The sequence below is a fragment of the Notechis scutatus genome, chromosome Z (assembly GCF_049901735.1).
Source record: "Notechis scutatus isolate UNSWTSFEM ecotype Mainland chromosome Z, rNotScu1.2, whole genome shotgun sequence".
Lineage (NCBI taxonomy): Eukaryota > Metazoa > Chordata > Lepidosauria > Squamata > Elapidae > Notechis > Notechis scutatus.
The window spans coordinates 30,103,499-30,124,185 of record NC_142025.1 but is presented as its reverse complement, the minus strand read 5'-3'; the positions used below and the strand labels follow the sequence as shown (position 1 = coordinate 30,124,185).

General features: G+C 38.3%; 1 protein-coding gene across 1 annotated transcript in view; it reads left to right on the top strand.

Annotated features, from left to right (window-relative positions):
* PLCL2 (phospholipase C like 2) overlaps window positions 1–20,687 on the top strand; it is a 224,292-nt gene that overhangs the window by 76,915 nt on the left and 126,690 nt on the right. The window lies entirely within an intron of this gene.

Genomic DNA, 20,687 nt, shown 5'->3' with positions numbered 1-20,687 from the left:
CTATTAAATCTGAATGTTAATTTTCCATTTTGTTAACTGGTTTCATAATGACAGCATGATAAGTTCATATACTTTAATTCCCTTTTTATTTTTGTGATGTTCGAACCCTGGAAATTAATCCTATTTTGCAGATTGATCACTATAGGTAGTCCTTGGATTACAACTTGTTCAGTGACTGTTCAAAATTGAATGGCACTGAATAAGATGCATTATGATCAGTCATCAAGGTTGCAATTGTCACAACATTCCTGCAATCATGTGGTCATAATTCAGTCACCTGGCCACTGGCTCAAAATTACAATGGTTGCAGCAACCCACAACCAAGTGATTGCCATTTGCAACCTTCTCTGCAGACTTCCCATAAGAAAGTCAATAGGGGACTTCCGGTTTGGGTCTCTTCAGCGACAGACCAAAAATCCGCGATCGTGTGCAGTTTCGATCTGTTCTTGCCGCTGGAGCGCCCCGATCCTTTGGATTCGGGTCTGAAGCCACCCCGTAGAGGTGGTGAAGAGGGGGGAGATTGCTAGCCGAGTGGAGGGGAACTGCATCTCTCCTTCTTGGCTGGTCTATACTCCCTTCCCCGAAGGTGGTTGCAGCGGTGGTCAGAAATAGCCACCTCAAAGAAGAACCCGACTGGATAAGATTGTGCAGGAGGAAGACAAAGAGGAAAGCAGGACAGACTGGGCTAAACAACAGAGAACATTTAAGCAAGGTACCCTGAATCTAAAAGTACCTAGAGGGATACTTCTGAAAGAAGATCTTTAAGCGGCAAAGGAGAGAGAAAAGGAGGTTAAAAACCCCTTTTTCCTTTATATTGATAATTACAAATGGTATGGAAATAAATTTATATTAATCTATTTTGACACTAATAGGCAACCTTAAGCTGAAATCTGTCAGTGTCAAAAGGAGAATAAAGATTTTTTCTTGGTCATTTTAAAGCCCTAAAAAGGAGAAGAGTGGAGGCAAAAGGGTGGAACTTGGAATAATGGAAAAATGGAGTGCCACCTGGAAAAATAAAGAGGATTAACTGTGAAACTTTGAAAAGACTCCCAAGGATACATTGTAACTGAAACCTTATTAAAAGATACAGTAATCCACGGAAAGGAAAAGTAAAGGAAAGAAACAAGAAGGAACAGTCTGGGATCATTTGATGATTTAAAAAAGTTTTTGGCATTGGTTTTTTTTTTCTTTTTCTGTTTTTTACTTAAAGTCAATCGGGTGGTTGTTCAGAAGTGTTTAAAATGCCATCACTCCTGGAGGAATTGAAGATGAGTCTTAAAAAACAGAAAGAAGATGCAGAAACGGGAGGAAGATCCTTTGGCTTCGTATTTGAATTTTTTGAAATGGAGATCCTGAACTATGAAAAGCAAAAGGAAAAGCTTCAAGAGCAAGAAGAAGGGCAGGACAAAGAAGAAGCCATTTTCAATGATCAAATAATGCAAAGTGTGGTAATAAGGGGAAAAGGGGAAAGGAGTTAAAAGTTTGAGATCAAAGGAACAGCCAAAAAGAAAAATAGTCTGAAAAAGAAGTATAACAGCAAGGAGAAGCAGAAAAGAAAACTACAGAAGGGAAGATTAGAGAGAGAAGGGTATAAAAAAAGGGATGAGAAAAAGGGGGGAAAGATAGAAAGGGAAAGAACTTATGAGGGACAAAAACAGGAAATAAAGAAAAGGGGGAAATGTACTAGGATTAAAGGTATTTGCTCAGCTAGAAAACACAGAGACAATGGTTAAATTAAGTTAAAAGTGAGGATTCTGCAAAGGTACAAAAGATAGTGTTGTGACAGTAGAATACTGTAATGAGTTAGAAATGAAATAAGTAAATAATCCATGAGATAAAACTGTATTGTTATGTAATGGTATGTTTATTTATAATTAATGCAATAATAAAGAAGAGAGGGAAACATTGCAATTGTTTCTAAAGATTGATAAATATTGAAAAGAAACGTGAAAGATTTACAAGGTTCATACCAGTACTAGAATGATTTTGAATAACTATTTTGTTTACGAATGTGTGTGTGTGTGTATGTGTGTGTGTGTGTGTGTGTGTATATATATATATATATATATATATATATATATATATATATATATATATATTTTCTGAGGTTCTCGTGGGTATTTGTATGTGGATCTTTGGTTATTCGGGTTTTCTCCCGCGTAAGATTGGAAGTATCTAGGCAATGTTTCGATGAAGTCTCATTCATCATCTTCAGGCTTCTGTCTTCAGCTCTGTGCTTCTCAGAGTGATGTGAGCTTGCAGCTGCTTCTTCCTTTTAACTGCTAGTGGGGTGTGACTTGATTGGTTGGGGGCTTGGCTGTGTTCTGATTGGGTGGGGGTGTGTTCTCATTGGTAGGGGTTTGGCTGTGTTCTGATTGGTTGGGGGTTGGCCATGTTCTGATTGGCTGGAGGTGTGTTCTGTTCAGGTGGGGGCTTGGTTGTGCTCAGGTTGGTCTTAGTTACTGGGGATTTGAGCTGGTGAGCTGTGATCTTGCTGTTTGGCTTCGAGTTTGTGGTCGTGCTGCATCTTCATGGTGGGGGTCAGTTCGCTTCATGTATGGCTCAGAGGGGTTGAAGTGGGTAGTGATGCAGCTGCAGTGCGGCTTCTGGTCTGTGGTCGTGTCTCATCTTCTGTGTGGGTGTGAGTCTGCTTTTTACGTGGAAGTGTGGTGGTGGCATCTTGTGTGGCCTCGTGGGTATGGGTCTGGTGTCATTCATCATGTTAGGTTCTCGTCTGTTCATGAGGGCGGGTTTCCAAATGGCTGGTAAGCGGGAGGTGTCATCTCTTTTATTCATGCTGTGTGGGCGTTTTTCTATCTCTATGGCTTCTCTGATTATTCTGTTGTTGAAGTGTTCGGTTTTGGCGATAGTTCTGGTATTTTTAAAGTCAATCTCATGTCCTGTGGCTTTGAGGTGTTGGACCAGGGAAGAGGTCGGTTCTTCTTTTTGATCGAGTTCTTATGTTAAAAGGAAGAAGCAGCTGCAAGCTCACATCACTCTGAGAAGCACAGAGCTGAAGACAGAAGCCTGAAGATGATGAATGAGACTTCATCGAAACGTTGCCTAGATACTTCCAATCTTACGCGGGAGAAAACCCGAATAACCAAAGATCCATATATATATATATATATATATATATATATATATATAGTTATGTTTTTAGAATTTTTCTTTTTATATTTAATCTAAATCATGCTGCACAGCTGATGGTTGCCCAGCTGACAGTCGGAAATACTGGTTCAACCAAACTGGTAGTATTTTTTTTTACTACCGATTCGGCCGAACCAGGCCAAACCAGTAGAATACCTCCACTGGTATACACCTCATTTTGTCTTATTCAACAAATCACAGATGAATTATTTTAGTATTCCAAATCCTGGAAAATAAATCCTAGACTATACAGTTCCACTGTATTTTGCATGGTTAGGACTCATCTTGAATACAATTGAAATGAGGCAGGGACAACTGCTTTAACAGTGTTTGTCCAGAGTACAGAGATCTACTTTGTATGTGATTTTAGAATAGAATAGAATAGAATAGAATAGAATAGAATAGAATAGAATAGAATAGAATAGAATAGAATAGAATAGAATAGAATACTTTATTGGCCAAGTGTGATTGGACACACAAGGAATTTGTCTTGGTGTAAATACTCTCAGTATACATAAAAGAAAAGGTACATTCGTTAAGAATCAAGAATCATAACGTACAACATTTAATGATAGTCATAGGGTACAATCAACAATCAAATCATACTAGGAAACAATCAATATAAATCGTATGTATACAAGCAACAAAGTTACAGTCCTACAATCACAAGTGGGAGGGGATGGGTGATAAGGAGTGATGAGAAGATTAACAGTAATAGTAGTGTACACTTTGTAAATAGTTGAACAGTGTTGAGGGAATTATTTGTTTAGCAGAGTGATGGCTTTTGGGAAAAAACTGTTCTTCTGTCTAGTTGTTCTGGTATACAGTGCTCTATAACGTCGTTTTGAGGGAAGGAGTTGAAACAGTTTATGTCCGGGATGTGAGGGATCTGTAAATATTTTCACAGCCCTCTTTTTGACTCGTGCAGTATACAGGTCCTCAATTGAAGGCAAGTGGGTAGTAATTGTTTTTTCTGCAGTCCTAATTATCATCTGAAGTCTGTGTCTTTCCTGTTGGGTTGCAGAACCAAACCAGACAGTTATAGAAGTGCAGATGATAGACAATAACTCCTCTGTAGAACTGTATCAGCAGCTCCTTGGGCAGTTTGAGCTTTCTGAGTTGGCACAGAAAGAACATTCTTTGTTGTGCTTTTTTTTTTAGAGACTTCAGTGCAGTATTTCTCAACCTTGGCAACTTTCAGATATATGGATTTCAATTATCAGAATTCTCCAGACAGCTTTGTATTTGCTGGATGGAGAACTCTGGGAGTTAAACTCTCCACATCTGTGAGTTGCCATGATAGAGAAACACCAGACTAATAAAAGGTACCCTGTCCAATTGTCCACCTCTAGGGCCTGATGCTTATCTCCATTTATTGTCTAAAGAAGCCAGCACTATCTGAAAATATTTACCATGGTCATGTGGCCAGCAAGGCTATATCCCAAAGGCACATGGAATGCTGTTACCTTCCTGCTGAAGTGGTTATTAATCTACTTGCATTTGCATGCTTTCAAACTGCTAGGTGGTGGGAGCTGGGGCAAGTAATGGGAGCTAACCCTAATGCATGGCACTCAGTTCACAAATCTCGGCTGTCAGCTGACAAGCTCAGCATATTTAATTGTTAAGCCATCACACCCCCTCTACACTACACTAACTACACTACACTAGTGCATAACATAAAATTGGTATATAAAAGTGCACAAATTGACTCAAAGCAAAGTAGGACTTAATACTTGAATGAGAGATCACTAAAAAGTTTTCGGGATGAAGATTAGAATGGGAAATGGAATTAATATCTGAAAGTAGGCTAAGACAATCCACTTTCATATTTTATCAAGGAAACAGCATTTTTGAAGTCAAAAATGGAATTGAGATCAGTTTGAATTTACTTTTTATATGCGAAAAGTAATTAAACATTTCTTCTTCTGATTGTCTCTTCTTTGACTTCACTGATATTTGGGAAGATGATAATATTTCTGAGAATGGGATGGAAATAAGTATCTGCTCAGACATTTTTCCAATACGAATTGGCTATTTTTAGGGAAATAATCTGCACATTACTCAGAATAGATTACCTGATGAAAGAAGAATGTGTAAATATAAATTACAAATCCACAGTCTTTATTTATCTTTCCAAAATGTTACTGCGCAGAATCCTAATATTTGATACAATTCGAGTAAGAATGTATTGGTGTTGGAACCCAGAGTTTATGGATTTATTAGATTTTTAAAAAACCTTCTTTAAGTACTTTATAAATAACTAAAGACAGCAATGTAACATTCCTTCCTTTTATTGTTTCCACTACAACAATCCTGTGAGGTGGGTTGGGCTGAGAGAAAAAGAGTGGCCCAAAGTCACCATGTCTCTGCCAAGGTGGGTGAGAATTCGCTGTCTCCTGATTTCTAGGCTAAGCACCTTAACCACATCAAACTGGCTCTATTATACTAAGCGATTCCTGTTAAAAGAGGAAAATATTATGTCTCCCAATCTCTTGCCTTATTGTATAATTCTATACAACTTTATGTCTGGGGAATATTGTTTGTACGTGCTGCTATAGTGGCTGTTAGGATTTCAGGTAGTTTTTCCAAACTTACTCTGAGATTGAACCTGGAACTTTTTCCATACAAAGCAGATGCTCTACTATAGGACTATATCTGTCTATGAAATTAGCCAGAGAACTTTAATGTCTATAATATTTAGAATGGCAAAAATCACTCTTCATTTTTATTAGATTTGTAGTGAGCCTACATAACAAATTATAATACTATAATATGATTTGTGATAATATGGTTTGTAATTTCTGTTTTTTACTTTAAACAAGTTTTATTCAATTATTCCAAAACAATATAAAAAGGCGCTTTTCAGTGTACAGCATAATTCCAAGTCACCACTTTTACATGCAAATATGACAGTAATTATGTATTCATTTTTACATTCAACATTCTGTCTAGTCCATTTTTAACTTAATTCTATTATTACTTCTCCATTTCAACTTTTACATAAGAAAAGAAACAAACACATTAATTCTGTTAAGTGATATTGCTTTCATTCTAAGCATCTTCTCAATTAATTTCAATTAATTTCAAATATATTTCTTTAACATTAACATTTCTTTTAAGCATGGCCTTTTCCAAAGTACTCTTTTCTCATTTTACCTCTCAACTTTATATAAGAAAAGGAACAGGCAAGTTAATGCTATTCATTAATATTACTCTCATTCTAAACATCTTCTCAATTCATTTCAGTTTATTTCAAATGTATTTTTTAAGCTTTAATGTTTCTTTTAAACGTTGCCTTTTCCAAAGTACTCTTTTCTCATTTAAATCACTAATAGTTTCCATATCTTCATACTTATTCCCTTTTAATTATTTTTTATCTTGTCAAATTTGCAATTCCATCACATATTCTTTTCATAAAGTCTAGATTAATACAAGTTTTTCACATAAAACAAAACATAAATTTCCCTTCCCCTTTTACTAGTTTGGGGTGTCACCTCAGTGGTTTAAGTATGCCTTAATTCCCTCATCTGTAATTCCCAATTAAACATCCATTTTACTTAGTTATAGTAATAATCAATCCCTAGAAAAATAAACTACTTTACATTGTACTTTTCAGTCAGATTCCACAATGTATTTTCTCCCTTTACTTCCATAAAATTTTATTTATGGTATCAAAAAAATAAAAATAAAAAAGTATAAAAAAGAAAGAAACAATCCATTTTGCTTGGTCACTGATATTAATCTCATTTTTAAACCTCCTCACAATTCATTTCAATCATTTCAATATATATAATAAACATTAACCTTTCTTGTAACAATAAAAATAAGAAAATACATTCATCTTCTAAATAGATATCAATGCCCCTCCCTCCTCTCAATAAACTATATTCTATAACTTGTAATTGCAAAGTACATTATTATTACCCCTCATATCAATGCGGAATCCCTTCTTAATTCATTAACCATTGTCCCAATGTATTCTAGGTAAAGAAAATTTTTCTCCTTTATTTTACAATTCCCATATTTCTTTCTTTCCTATTCCTGTTCCTCGTTACCTCTCTTCTCTTTTGTTTTTCCAAATCTTTTCTCCCTCTGATTTATATCCCCCTCTCTCTATATATATTTTCCTTCCCCCTTTTACTTTTCTGCTGTTTCTTTCTTTCCGATTTTTATAAATATTCCCCATTTTAGTTACTTTTTTATATCTCCCATTTTTAACCCCCCTTCTTTTTCCTCTTCTTTGTGGTCTTCTTCGTGTTGATTGTCTATTTAAGATGGCTTCTTCTTGAACTCCTCCTTCTCTGATGTTTCTTCTTCATATTCTTCAATCGCCATTTCCATAGCTTTTAACTCAGAGGCAAGTGATTCACCTCTTGCATGTAGTAGTTCTTTCAAAATTTTAATTCCATTTTTAGATCCCGCAGAGATAATCATCGTTACACACTCTTATATCTTATAGTCATTAAAATCCACCAATCACCAATCTTTTTCTTTTTTCTTCTTCAAACTTTCTGGATTAACAACTATTCCCAAACTGAGTTTATAGCAAAATCACCAATCAGTCCAACAATCCATATTTTTTCTTTTGTTCTAATTCAATTTTCACTTTTTAGGGTACTTGTTATATTGTTTCAATATTTCCTTTTCATTGTATCAGATCCGATTCATAGAGAAATAGGAACTTTCCTTTTTTCAGCTTAAATTTTTGTCCACCAGATGGCACTCTACATTATACAATATCCTCACCTCCCCCCCCCCCAGGGCTTTCCAAACCTTGGTATTCCAAACCAATAAAATCTTCCAATAAAATCTTCCAATAAAATATTTCCCCCTTCTTTTGGAAAACTCCTAAGTCCAGTTTTAAATTGTGCCTATTTGTTAGCAATGTATTTTAATTCAATTTGTTTGGATATCTTGTTCCAGCTTCTCCCAATCCTGGTTCGAAGCCCTGCTCAGCTGTCAAAGATATTTTCACTTTTTTCCCTTTCCCTTTAAAAATCCGCCGCTTTCTTATTCTTTCATAAAAATTCTTAAAATACCGTCCTGGGGTACCTTTTAATTAATTGTTGTGCCATGTTGCCCAGTTCTTACGTTGTCCACCTCTTTCTTCTCTCCTGCACAAATCTTAGTCCAGCTAAGTCCTCCTCTTCAGGGTGGCCATTTTAGACCACCGCTCGGTCACCTTCAGGGGGAAAAAATTGCCTAGCCCAGGGAGGGGGATGTGGCTCCCCTCAACCTGGCTGGTGGCTTCTCTGTACTCCGCCGCCCCTCCGAGGCAGCTTCAGTCCCTAATCACAGTGATTGGGGCTCTCCAACGAGAGAGCACGGACCGAAGCTGCGTATAGTCGCAATCCCCGGTCCGTCGACAAGAAGGGCTTAAACTGGTTTAATTTCTGTTTTTTGTCATACATCCATTTCTATCCTCATCTCTGCTACAGACTTGAGGTAGCTTATATTCAAAAAATACAAAAACAAACTTTAAAAATGTCCAAAATCAAGATATATATAGCAACCAAGAAAATTAACCAATTAATCATAAAGACAAGAAACAGGGCTCTTAAAAATTCAGAGCCCAGGTTCAGTACATAGCCAAGTTTTAAAAGCTTTACAAAAGACCAGCAGGATTGGGGCCATTCTGTTCTCTGCAGAGAGAATATTCCATGTAGCAGGGGCCACTGCAGAAATGGCCCATCTTTTGATCACTGCCAGCTGACACTAGATGATAGGTTCTCAAGTGTGCCAAATCTGCTAGATCATACTGAGTGGGTAGAGACTATTAGAAAAAGACAGTCCCTTAGGTATCCCAGTTTCAAACCATGTAGGGCTTTAAAGGTGATAATCAGCATCTTGAATTACACTTACAACAGACGAGTAACTAGTGTAGCTCACAGTAGTAGTATGTGTGCCAAATATCTGTCATGATTTACTACACATAGCCCCAATGTGCACCAATTAAAGTTTCTGAATGCTCTTAAGGCTAGCCTATGTAGAGTACAGAATCTAAGCAGGAGTTCTCAAGACCATGGATGACAGTGAGCAGAGCTTCCCTCCAATATATGCAAAGGGTCTCCTAGCCAAGGCTGCCACCTGCTCTTCAAGCAGGAGCCATGAGTCTAGAAGAACCCCCAGATTATCTGGCACTGCTTGCATATCTAAACATATGCTACTATACAATACTGCTGGATTTCTTGGACATAGCCTTCTATTGGAGCCATGGTGGTGCAGTTGTTAGAATGCAGTACTGCAGGCTACTTCTGCTGGCTGACTGCAATTTGGTAGCTCAAATCTCATCAGGCTCCAGGTGGACTCAGCCTTCTATCTTTCTAAGGTTGGTAAAATGAGGACCCGGATTGTTGGGAACAATATGTTGACATTGTAAACAGCTTAGAGAGGGCTGTGAAACAGTATTAGGTGTAAGTATCCTGTTTTCCTGAAAATATGACCAACCCTGAAAATAAGTCCTAGCTTAATTTTTTTACACATGTGTCCAATATAAGCTCTACCCCCCAAAATCAGCTTTGGAAGCATATTAAAACCAGAAACTTCCATGCTGCCACATTCCTGTGCCTGGGAAATTAGGAGGGGGGATTTTTAGAGTGTTAGTAGATAGACATCATAGCATTTTTCTTTTTGGTCAAGGTCATGTTATTCCTTCACCTGGAGGAGGAGTGGTTGAAGGGATGTCAATTGGGACAGATGATCATTGGACCATGTGATGGATTGATGGGTGCTGGGATTGGGTTTTGATTTTTGATTTACTGAGGGAAAACTCAGAACTCTCAGATTCGGATTTTTCCCAGATGTGCCAGTATGACTTTTCCAATAAAAAGAAACTCTGAGAAAATGCCTGTCTTGGAGTTGTTGATTGGATCTGGTTTTGCTGGAATGCTGGTATTAACCCAAATCTCTAAATTGTCAAGCAGGCCCCTAAAAGGGGGCTGTCCCGGGTGCTGAGCCCCAGTACCGACTTGCTCATCAGGCAGTGCAAAGACTCAGTGAAAATGAAGGAGAAAGAAGAAATTGCAGAAGGAGCTGTGGGAACAGATACCGTGGAGCTGATTGAGACCCTGTATTCTCCTTCTAAAGACGTGCGAACCATTGAAGCTGCAGAGATGCCACGAAGGATTGGCACTCTGCCCAAGGTGACGGATTCCTGGAAAAATTGCTAGTCTGATCCAACTCCCAAGACGGGACCAGAGGAGAAGCCTCCTGAATATCATTCCTACTCCAACTCAGTGAAACCAGCCCACAATCCGGAATGGAGAGATGTTAAGAGCATTGGGGTCTGACTGCTCCAGAGACTGGAACCTGTTGCCTCCGTCTCAGAGCCAATTGTTGACAGATCTCCCAGAGTGTTTTGAGCAACTCAAAGTGGGAAGTTATGTTCAGAGGTTGCAACCTTCTCAACTGAGATGGAGCTTAACACGACCCACATTCACTTTTCCTGATCCAGGACTTGCAAAACTGGCTTATTTCCTCAGCAGAGTCTGGGCTGACATAGATCAATTTGGAGAACAATATGAAGTGATCTAGTTTCGGCTATTTCGGAAGGCATGAATGAAGGGGATGCTTCTTACTGGACAGCCCAGCTAAAGAATGAGCGGGCTGCAGAACTAAATGATGCTGATGGGTTCGTTGAGCTACTCCAGGCCATATTTTAAGACCCAGACCGAATCAATGGTAATGAAGCCACAATAAAAAACTCATAAAAGACTTTGTATGGGATTTTAGGTGGGTTGCAGGAAATCTTGGACTTTGATCTGATAGAATCCTTCTGCACTATTTCAAAGAAGCCCTTGATCAGGAAGTCAGAACAGCCTGTGGCATCCAAGGAATACCAGAGCAGCTGCAAGACTTTATGTGCCCCACAGCATGAGACTAATGGTGTTAAAGCAGAGTCATGACTCTTGGCTAGGGGTGGCATTTTGGATTTCTAAAAACCCTCCATCTGGCGAGGAGACAGTTTTGGTGGCTAAAGATGAAAACAGATGTAAAGGACTATGTAAAAAGCTGCTCAGTTTGTGTGATCATGAAAACAGACCAGAGATACTGTCTAGGTTTCTCCAACAAATTTTGAGCCAAACAAAACCCTGGGAGGGGATTGCAATGGACTTTATTGTTGAGCTCCCAGATAGTGGTTGGAATGCAGTAATTTGGACAGTCATCGACTTATTCTCCAAGCAGGCACATTTCACCCCTTGCAATAGACTATCTTTGGCAAAGAAGCTGCCAAAACTATTCATGAAACATATTTACAGACTTCATGGAGTTCCACGGTGAGTAATTTTGGATCGCGGAGTCCAGTTCACAGCTAAGTTCTGAAGAGAGTTCCTAAAGTCCATTGGATCATCCCAAGGGCTTCGTTCTGTGTTCTATCTGGCTATGAACGGATTGGCAGAACGTGTGAATGCCATGGTGGAACAATACATTAGATATTATGTAAATTATTAACAGGAAAATTGGGCGGACTTGTTACCATTCGCAGAAGTGGCTTATAATAATGCTGTGCACAGTAGTACACAAATAACTACTTTTCAAAATAACTATTGGCATGGATTTTGTTCCTATGCCTGAATTACCTAGAGAACCACTCACCTTCATGTCCCTAACATAATGGATAGACTAGTTAAAGAAAGGGTGGGAAAATACAAAGAAAGCTTTAGCGGAAGCGGCTGTTGAATACAAAAAACAGGCAGACAAACACCGATCCCTCCAGCCACCTTTCTGAGTGGGAGACAAAGTATATTTGTCAATTAAGTACCTACAATTAAGGTTACTGACTAAAAAACTTGGACCAAAATTCCTTGGTCCTTTTCCTATAGTGAAAGTAATTAACTCTGTTACTGTTCAGATAAGCCTCCCTCAAATACTAGGGAAAATACATTCAGTATTTCACAGCAGCTATTAAAACCAGAAATAGGTTTTACTTTAAGACCTATACCTGCTGCTCCTCGAAAGCCTCTGGTAGTAAAAGGTGAAACACATTATGAAGTTTAAAAAATTCTTGATTCTCGACTGCGATTACAATATTTAGTTCAATGGAAAGGATACCCTTTGTCAGAAACTACTTGGGTGAAAAGTTGGGATGTCAAAGCTAATAGATTAGTTAAACAATTTCATGATATTAAAGCCATATTAAAACTTTATTAAACTTTATTAAAACTTTAAAACTTTATTAAAACTAGAAACTTTCATGCTGCCACATTCCTGTGCCTGGGAAATTAGGAGGGGTGATTTTTAGAGTGTTTGTAGCATAATAGCATTCTTCTTTTTGGTCAGGGTCATATTATTCCTGCATCTGGAGGAGTGGTTGAAGGGATGTCTCAAGTTGGGACCGATGATGATTGGAACATGTAATGGATTGATGGGTGCAGGGATTGGGTTTTGATTTTTGATTTTACTGAGGTAAAATCCGGAACTCTCAGATTCAGGTTTTCCCAGATGTGCCAGCCAGTATGACTTTTCCAATAAAAAGAAAATGCCTCTCTTGGAGTTCTGGTTTTGCTGGAATGCTGACATCCAAATTAAGATCTTGCCCACTCTAGATTGGATGGGTAAAAATTAAGCTAAGGTGGGGATGGGGGAGTGGAGCTGCCCTACCACTTATCTTTGGACAGTTGTAGCCAGGCATCGCACACACACACCCCCGACACCTGCCTTGCTGACCCATTTCTTCTGCATCTGGCAAGGCTGGCAAGGCTTTCCTGAAGGCCTCTGTAGCTGATAACAAAGCTCCAGATCATCCAGAGCTCTGTTATCGGCTGCAGGAGGCCTTCAGGAAAGCTTTGTTGGCCTCAGAAAAAGTTCCTGAAGGCCTCTGACAAAGAAAAGGAGTCCAGGGGCGACGCACGCACGTGAGGTTAGTCAGTGGATGACATCCTCCAAAAATAAGACCTGGTGCCTTTTTGTGGCAAAAAAATATATAAGGCAGGGTCTTATTTTGGGGGAAATATGGTACCATTGCTATTCCTATTATATTACTGCACCTCAGCTCCAACCATTTACTGGGATTTACCGGGAGGCTCAACGATCATCCTTGCAGGGCAGTGAGAGGGTGAGATTCATCCCATCCTTGCAGGGCAGTGAGCACCGGGAGCTGTGAGTCGGTGTTCAGACATTTGCAGCCAGGGTGTGAAACAGACTGCTTCCCCCCTGCTGCCCCTCCTTCCCTCTTCCCTCTTCACCAAATTGCAAATCCGGACTTTCTCTTTAAAAGGACAGTAACTTTGGACTTTCAATAAGTAGGGAAGTATTGTTATAACCGAACTCCTGTGAAGATTGGAAGCAATTTTATTTCCTGTGATATAAGCAGAAGTATATTGAAGCCAGGAGCGAATGCTCAATACAAATCTGAGTCTACATAGTAAAAATATAAACTGTTCAAATTGCCAGTGCAAGACTATCTTTCTTTCTCTTTCTCTTAAAAGCAACAAACTTTGAAAGTGTATTTAAATTAACTAGGAGGAGGCCAGAAATCCCATTCATCAAGGGAAAACAAAACAAAAAGTTTCCTGTTGCCTCCCAGTGACAGGCCAGAGATCCCCCCTTCAACATCTTTGCATCTTTACTATCTCAAAAACTCAATCTACAAAACAAGAAAGAGAGTGTAAACTCTTGCTCATTGATTGTTTTCAAGCAGCCCAGGAAAAGAGACCTCCTGCCAGTTTATAAAGGGTTATAAACCTATTCTCAGATATCAGCAACAGCTAAGCAAAACAAAGCAAAGCATTAAGCCTTTACTTACCAACTCTCAATACTACTTCATACTACTTACTTTCATTATTTCAAAAAATCAATTTCTTTAAAATAATTTTAACAAATGATCAATTGATTTATTGTTTTTTGCTTAGTATGATTGAATGTTTAGTGCATATAGTGTAATTACTGAATATCTGATTAGTAAAATCGGTGATTTAGTGAATTTAATTGACCAGTGTGTTTAGTAATTACTGTAATAAATTAGGTTGTTTGTTGCTTAGCAAAATTTGATTAGAGTGATTTGAATAACCAATTGATTGATTGATTGATTTTTAGTAATAAGCAACCTTACTTTTGATTTGCTCTCTAACATATCAATTAACATTTATTAATTACCAACATTCATTAAGTAACTGTCTACCTATCACATTAACTAGCTATTGTAATTGATTACTATTGCTATTGACCATGCCAGCCAAAAACTCCAAACCAAAACAAAAGAAAAATGACTCTACCAATGACCTTCCAGACTCCTGCACATGTTTCAAATGTCTTGAAACCATCAATGAAAGTGAAATTTACATCAAATGCCATCTATGCAATAATCTAGCCCACCCTGCCTTCTTAAATGCAAACAAAAACCTAGCTGATATGGTTAAAAATTCAGATACATTCTTTTTTCTATGTCCATCATGTTCTCCTAAGCCAAACAAACTGAGTACCCTACCTGACAGAGTTGAAAGCATAGAGTCACTCATTCACTCAATAGAAAAACACTTAGCAACACATTTTGAAACAACTATACAAGCAAGCCTAATTTCTCTTGGGAAAAAAAATACAGCACAGATAAGTGAGTATCAGCTCAAAATCAAATCCCACAACAACCACAACCACTACCTCAACTGCAATCACAACTACAACCAAAAATAATCAAACCACAGCCACAAACAATTACTATCCCTTCAAATAATTTCACAAATAATATCTCCTTATTCATCAGAGACACCATGGAACGTGAACAGAAATGTCCAAATGCCATCTTATTTGGTCTTGAAGACACCAACGGATCAGATGACATCACCAAAGTTTGTGATAGCATAAGCAACGCTAATACAACAAACATCTCTCCTGAAGATATCATTGAAATAACCAGAGATGGCCATGGATACAAATACAATGACAGCTCTGTGGCCCCAAGATTTTGTAGAGTTGTATGCAAAAATGAGTCCAGCAAACGCATATTCATTCATACAATAAATGCCATTGCAAAAACCAATCCCAACCACAAAAAACTTCGCTCAAGACCAGACTTATCCATACTGCAAAGAATCTGCTCCTGTAAACTCCAGGCAGAACTCAAAAACCGTCTAGACAATGGAGAAAAGGACCTATACATTGACTACAGAGCTGATTACATCAAAAGAAAGTCACACAACCCACAACTCTGCATCCACCCCATCCAATCCAACATCACTCAAAACTAGGCATGCACGCCCCTAACTACCTCTATTCCAACCACAACTGGCCTTAAATGCAAGCTACTCAATGCAAGAAGCTTTGTAAATAAAATACCTGAATTTCTCCTCTTACTAAATACGGCTAAATTCGACATTATATTTGTCTGTTAAACATGGCTCAACGCATCTCCATAGAGGAGGTGGTGTTGCTATTTTCTATAAAAAGTCCCTACATCTAAAAAACATCCAAGTTACCCAGGAACTTGCTATTCCTGAGACCATCGTCTGTGAACTGTCCTTAAATATCACATTTTGGTTCTTACTATGTTACAAAGCCCCTGATTATAACATCGGACATGCAAACAAGCTAAATATACTACTAACTTGGGCAGCATCCACTTTTATCTTTCTTGGTGACTTCAATCTACCTCATATTAACTGGACCCTTAACGAATGTACAACTGAACCCACACATGCAACCTTCTACAATGCAGTAACAAATCTGGGACTAGAACAACTAGTAACCAACAACACTAGACTTAACAACTGCCTCAATCTCATCTTCTGCAATAGTTTGAATTCAATTTACCGAATACAAATTAAAGAACCCTTTTCCAACATGATTGACTTTTGTCTCAACATACGTCCACACAAAAATCATCACGACAGAATCCCCAATTATAACTTCAAAAAAGGCAACTATGATCTTATAAATAACGATCTCTCATCCCTTGATTGGCAATTTCTATTCTCTGGATGCAATACTGTAGAAGACCATTGCAACATATTTTTACTTGAAGTCAAAAGAGTCATCAAAATATATGTACCATTAACAACTCCCAAAACCAGAAAAAAACAAATTACCCAAAACAATAAGGAAGCTTCAATCCAAAAAGAAATCATTTTGGCGGAAAAACAAATCTGGTCACGTTGACAACTTCAAAAGCCGATAGAAAAATTTATGCCACCAGATAAAAACTGAATGCGCCAATTATCACATTAAACAAGAAGAAAACCTATGCACCAATTCCACCCATGCTTTCTACAATTTTATAAACAACAAACTAAAAGACTCAAGGTCCATCCCACCCCTGAAAGGACCTAATGGTAACAATGGTAACTACAATGATGACACTATTAAAGCCAACCTCTTTAACACATTCTTTGGCTCAGTATTTATAAACAGCAATGGATCATGCCCAGTATTTCCTAGTCGAACCACATACAACTACAATGATCTAATACGTATTGATTTTACAGAAGACAATGTTGAAAAAGCACTACGCAATCTAAAACCATTTCTATCTATTGGACCGGACGGAATATGTGCCTACTTCTTAAAAAAGCTATCCACTGCCATAGCCGAACCTCTAAGCACAATCTTTGAAAAATCTTTCAGGACCAACTCCTTGCCAAAACTATGGTCACAAGCCACGGTCATCCCCATCTTCAAAAAGAGAGACCCCAGCCTAGTTGAAAATTACAGACCAATCTCTTAATGCTGCATCAACTGTAAAGTCATGGAATCAATTATTAACCAATCCGTCATCCTCCACTTAGAAACAAACAACCTACTCTCTAATAAACAATTTGGTTTTAGGAAAAAACTATCATGTAATCTGCAACTCTTACACTGCAAAAACATATGGACTACACAACTCGATCGGGGCAAAGCAATAGACGCAATCTACATAGACTTCTGTAAAGCTTTTGATTCAGTGGTACACAACAAACTACTCCTAAAACTAAAATCTTACGGTATCTCTGGAAACCTGCATTACTGGATAGAAACATTCCTGTCAAACAGGAATGCAAATGGTTAAAATTGGCAGCGTCCTATCAAATTCTGTACCTGTCAACAGTGGTGTCCCCCAAGGCAGTGTTCTAGGACCAACTCTTTTCATACTCTACATAAATGACCTCTGTGATCATATCAAGAGCAACTGCTTTCTCTTCGCTGATGATGTAAAGCTGTTTAACATCACAGACAATACTGCTACCCTTCAAAAAGACCTTGACTGTGTATCAGAATGGTCAAACAAATGGCAACTTCAAATCTCAACAAATAAATGCTCTGTCCTACATATTGGCAAAAAAAGTCAGAAAATAAAATACAGGCTGAATAGTCAAGACCTTGTTGATGATCCAAACTCTGCCAAGGATCTTGGAGTACTCATCTCAAATGACCTAAGTGCTAGAGCCCACTGTAACTATATAGCCAAAAAGGCATTAAGAGTTGTTAACCTAATTTTACGTAACTTTTTCTCTGGTAATATTACACTAATAACTAGAGGGCGTGTATAAGGGGCGTGCATAAGCGCACCAACGTGCCTACCGTCCCTGTCCTATTGTTTCTCTTATTCTTTTATTTTTCTTATATGTACCCATTTCATGTATTCACAACTATGTATACATTTATACTTATTATCTTGTAAACAATTGGCAAATCAAATAAATAAATAAATAAATAAATAAATAAATAGAGCATACAAAACATTTGCTAGACCAATACTCGAATACAGCTCATCAGTCTGGAACCCACATTATGTATCTGATATTAACACAGTTGAGAAAGTCCAGAAATATTTCACAAGAGTTCTCCACTCCTCTACTTGTTGCAGAATACCTTACACCACCAGACTCGAAATTCTAGACCTAGAAAACCTAGAACTACACCGCCTTCGGTCCGATCTAAGTATAGTATATAAAATCATACATTGCAATGTCCTACCTGTCAATGAATACTTCAGCTTCAGCCATAACAACAGTAGAGCAAACAATAGATACAAACTCAAGGTTAATCGCACCAAATTTGATTGCAGGAAATACGACTTCAGCAATAGAGTGGTCAATGTCTGGAATACTCTACCGGACTCTGTGGTTTTTTTCCCCAAACCCCAAAAACTTTAACCTTAGACTGCCTACTATTGACCTCACCCCTTTCCTAAGAGGTCTGTAGGGGGCGTGCATCAGCGCACCAACGTGCCTACCATCCCTGTCCTATTATTTATTTTATTTTATTTTTATTTTTTTCTTATTTGTATCCATGTATTCATAACTATGTTTTTACTTATACCTATTATCTTGTAAGCAATTGAGAAATAAAAATAAATAGATAAATAAAAATAAAATAAATTTAAGTCCTTAGCTTTGTAAATGCTGAAGTTCATAGTATGTGCAGTAAGTACTTCTTTACATTTCCTGTGCAATAGGTAATACTCTGCTAATAAAATAAAGTTAAAATTATTGGCTTATAATGCATGAGCTCCAGTGCACATCTTGGAAGATCCCTTTAAGTCAGGGATCCCCAACCTTTTCGACACCGCGGCCCGGTTCCGGCATCAGCTGGGCGCCGCGCCCGGCACCGAGTCAACTGGGCGCCGCCATCTTTTTATGACGAAAGGCGCTTCCGGTGACGCCACCGAAGCGCTGTTTCGTCAAAAAGATGGCGGCGCTAGCGCCCCGGTGAGCTTTTCGGGTAGAAATGGCTTTCTACCCGGAAAAGCTCATCGAGCGCTGGCGCCGCCATCTTTTGATGAAAGCGCCCGGTGAGCTTTCTACCCGGAAAAGCTCACGGAAGCACTTTTTTACCAAAAACAGATGGCGGCGCCCAGCAACCAGCTTGTTCCGCGGCCCGGTACCGGTCCACGGACCGGCGGTTGGGGACCCCTGCTTTAAGTCTACCAGTTTTCAAGGAAAAAAACAGAACTTCAGTATAGGAGAAAATCTGAAGGAAAAGTCTTGCAGACTTTAAAATCTTGCAGACTATAAATGGTATTCCTCTTTTGCTTTTTTACAGATTTTATTACGTATTGTCTTTTACTCCTGGGAGAAAGGAGTTTCTTAGTTTGCAGGACACATTTTCTCCAGAAAAAGAGTTGATGTGAATAGAGAAATTTGTTCTCAGTACAATCTCCTATTTCATTTCAGGCAACGTGCCTCCTTTTGTCACTCCAAATAATTGCTTCTTTTTCCAAAGCATTTTTGGAACATATTTTCTTCCACTATTTGCTATATATGATAAGTTCTCATCACTTTCTCAGATAATTTAATCTCTTTTGCAATCCCTGTTTACCTATTTTTTATTTATGCTGTTTTAAAAGATTGGTTGCTGTTTATAGACTTCTGTTTACTTTTGGTGTAAATGGTTAGTTTGGGTAAAAAAAGATTACAGATAGTCCTTCTGACTACAACTGAGCCCAAAATGTGTTATTAAGTGAAACATTTGTTAAGTGAATTTTGCCCCATTTTATTACTTTTCTTGCCTCAGTTGTTAAGTGAATCACTGCAGTTGATAAGTTAGTTCCTCATTGATTTTGCTTGTAAGGCAATGGTTTGAAATGGTGATCACATGATCTTGAGACTTAGCAACAGTCATAAATACGGGCCAGTTGCCAAGCATCTGAATTTTGATCACGTGATCATGGGGATCAGGGGTGGGATCCGACCGGTGTAACTACTCGTTCGGTGATTTTATGTTTTGCTGCGCGTGCTCTAATACTTCACCAGCTAGCTGCCTGGACAGCTGAGCAGTGCTGCGCACGGGTGCGCAGCAGTTGAAAAAGCACCCTTTTCTTGCTTTTTCAACCGCAGCTGTGTCGCGCAAAGCAGCTTCGGTTGAAAAAGCAGAAAATAAAGGTCAGGTAAGATCCCTGGCATGTGGGCCAAAACAGCAGCAGATATAGAACCGGTTCTATGTATGCTCTCTGTTTGCTGCTCTTCAGAGCTACCGGAGGTGGACAGAACCAGTAGAATCCCACCCCTGATGGGGATACTGGAAAGATGTTAACTGTGAAAAATGATCGTAAGTCACTTTTTTAAGTACAATTATAACTTTGAATGGTCACTAAGCAAACTGTTATAATTTGAAGACTATGGTACTGAAATGGAAGAAAATCTCTAAGAAATATGTTTTGTATAGTTATATGGCCGTCTAACAAGCAGAGAGCAGTTTTCCCTACTGAAAACCAAAAGTAGCTTTATATTGAGTAATGTTGTTGATCCACTTAGTCCAGTATTGTCGATTCCTATTAGACTTTTGGAATTTACATTTTATTACCTTTATTTGGAAATGCCAGAGTTAATTTAGCATACGAAAACATGAGCTCTACCACTAAGCTACACTCCCTCTAAAAAGGGGCTTTTTTGGTATGAATTTTGATGACTGACATATGTATAGCATGTGAAATACTGCAAACATATAAGTCTTACTAATTTATTACATATTTAAATGTATGAAATACAAGCATACAGCATTTGTAGGTGTCATTTTCCTAATTGATTGTACATTGGAATGCTTTGGAGTGTCATGATCTGGCTGGTTTGTTGGAAAACATTTGCAAGAGATATTCCTTTGCATGTTTTTTGGGTGGCACCTTTAGT